The sequence below is a fragment of the Pseudophryne corroboree genome, chromosome 1 (assembly GCF_028390025.1).
Source record: "Pseudophryne corroboree isolate aPseCor3 chromosome 1, aPseCor3.hap2, whole genome shotgun sequence".
Lineage (NCBI taxonomy): Eukaryota > Metazoa > Chordata > Amphibia > Anura > Myobatrachidae > Pseudophryne > Pseudophryne corroboree.
The window spans coordinates 805787113-805790017 of record NC_086444.1 but is presented as its reverse complement, the minus strand read 5'-3'; the positions used below and the strand labels follow the sequence as shown (position 1 = coordinate 805790017).

The 2905-nt window shown below is 39.4% G+C and overlaps 1 pseudogene; it reads left to right on the top strand.

The window, feature by feature from the left end:
* The first annotated feature begins 1557 nt into the window (after positions 1-1557).
* LOC134939889 (5S ribosomal RNA) lies at positions 1558-1676 on the top strand (annotated as a pseudogene).
* Positions 1677-2905: the final 1229 nt, after the last annotated feature.

The window sequence follows — 2905 nt, the reverse complement described above, 5'->3', positions numbered from 1 at the left end:
CATCACAATTATTTTAAATTTCTGGATCAGTTTTACCTACAACAATGCGGCACTGCTATGGGCACGATTTTCGCACCAAGTTTCGCGAATCTTTTTATGGGTTATTGGGAAAAATGTTTTATTCATAACCATCAGGCTTTTAACAGAAATATCATCTTTTATCGGAGGTACATAGATGATATTTTAATAATTTGGGATGGTGATATGGAATGTTTTCATCAATTTTTTAAACACATCAGTACCAATACAATGAATCTCACTTTTACATCTAACAGAAGTAGAGAGCACATCGAATTCTTGGATTTGGTTCTCACAGGACAAAACGGGAGAATCACAACAAAGAACTTTGTTAAGCAGGTAGATACCAACAGCTATCCCCATTATAAGAGCAGTCATCTCAAAAGTTGGAAGAACAATATCCCATTTTCCCAGTTCAGTAGAATTAAAAGAAATTGCAGCAAACCGGAGGACTGCCAGCTACAGCTTGAGATGTATAAAGACAGATTCAAACAAAAGGAGTATCCGGATTCCATCCTGAGAGAAGCCATCACCAGAACAAATGAAGTTGAAAGATTAAAGCTACTAGAATACAGAATAAGGGAAAAACCAAAAGAGTCTACAGCCTTCATAACAACTTTTAACTGACATGAGAAATCCATCTGGGAATCATTCAGAAATCATTGGAGGATTTTACTCATGGATCCCATCCTTAAAGAAATTCTCCCTCCTCGCCCAGAAATAATTTTTAAGAAATCACGGAACCTTAAGGACCTCTTAGCCCCGAGCATGCTGAAGTACAATCAAGAAAAGGACCAGACATGGCCTAAATGTGTAGGCTCCTACAAATGTGGGCGATGCAATGTCTGCAGATACTTACATCCCAACAGGAAGACCTTTACAGATATGGAAAAGAAAAAGGAATATAAAATCAAGGACTACATGAACTGCAACACCCAATCGGTCATATACCTCTTGGAGTGCGATTGCAGCAAACAATACATTGGGAAAACGAAAATACCTTTGAAGATGAGGATACAGGAACATGTGAGAAACATCAGGAACAGAGTGGAGAGCCATGCTGTCTCCAAACACTTCATGTCTACGCATAACTCAAATCCGGAAGCCTTGACTTTCAAGGCCATTGAACTGGTGAAACTAGGAGACAGAGGAGGGGATCTCGCCAACAAGTTGTCACGTCGTGAGATGTATTGGATATTCCAATTACAGACATTACAGCCGAAAGGATTCAACGACAACTACGAGATCGCTCCCTTTTTATGAAACACGGTACTAAATCATTTTCCGGCTCATTCTTGCAATTAAACCCATATTCCCCTTCCACTGCCCCCCCCCTCCCTCCTCCTTCCGCCCTTAATCCCCCTCCCCGGATCCCTATTGTACCCACCCCACACTTCTAATCCCCCCCACAACTCCCCCCCCCCCCTCCGCCTTCCCTGTCACTACCACATATCCACGTTATCACTTGGCCTCCGTGAACACCCATACATAGAGTATGTCCTTTATATTTTTGGAGTGATGACCTAGAAGGCACAACGTCGCTACAGTCAAACCACGCTGGAAATGCCCAAACACGTCCGATCTTGGAAGCCAAGCAGCGTTGGGCCTGATCAGTACCAGTAGGGGGGACCACTTGGGAAGATCAGGAACTGTATAGAAAGAATCAAAATAGGGGCCTGAGAATGGAACACACTCCATGCGCATACGGACCCACTAAGTCACTTTGTACGCATATTATTACTTCACTTTCATAATGTGCACTGTTTCACTTTATGCATACCTGTTACAATGTGTACCATCCCCCATACCCGAAAGGGATCTAACTTATGCATAGGCACGGTATCTTAATTAATACACTCTCTTTGGCAATTTAATTCCACTCACGCCAAACTTATATTTGTCAATTTATTTCTTTATTTCTTTAATTTTCCTAATATAATGGTCTTATTGAATTGCATATGTGCATAAGCTGTTAAATTCTCCACTATGTGAATTATACATTAAGTCTGACCTCTACATCGTATTCCCATAATGATGTCCGCAATCACAGCAAAGCATTTCTTTCATTACAATCCTGTCCAGCTATGTTACTTTAAATAATGGTGAAACTAGGTGCCTACAAAATAATGACATGCTCCTGATACTCCTATTCTCTTTTATTCTATGTCTAATTATCACCATGGATACCGGGGCATCTGACAAGTGCTATTGTCAGACGAACTACTAGAAAATGGCCACCGCTACCTGGAGATCTATGGACATAATCACACCAAAAATGGCTACCATCTTTTGGACTTAACTAAGACTGGCTCTTTCCCCCTGTGAACTACAGCCACTGACAGCAAGAACTGGATAAGAACACGAAATCGCCGCAGAGACGTTTTACAGTGTATTTATTCGTTTTTCTAAGTGTGAATCAACTCGTTTTTACTTGTATTAAGTCCATATTAACATGTTAAGCAGTGCTTTATATATATCAACAGCCTTATAGGATTTAATATGTAATTGCATCACATGACTATATGTGATGTCATAGCCCTCCCACTGATCACTTTATGCTATAAAAGCATGTACTGTCTCATTCTGTCCCTACCCCTTGAAGAAGTCTCATCAGACGAAACGCGTTGGGTGACCTGTACCTACCTCATTCTAAGATAAGGAAAAATTCATTTTTTTATATTTTTTAAGTGCATATATTTATTTAAGTGCTTTTAGCTCAGTTGTGTGGATATATTGTTATCCCCATTTTTTTATGTGTTTCTTTTATGTTCATTTAATAAACAACTTTTTTAATATTTTAACTGGCAACCTATTTTATTGAAACCTTGGTTGCTATTTATCCCTCATCCCCTCCCTTTTTCATATATATATATATATATATATATGT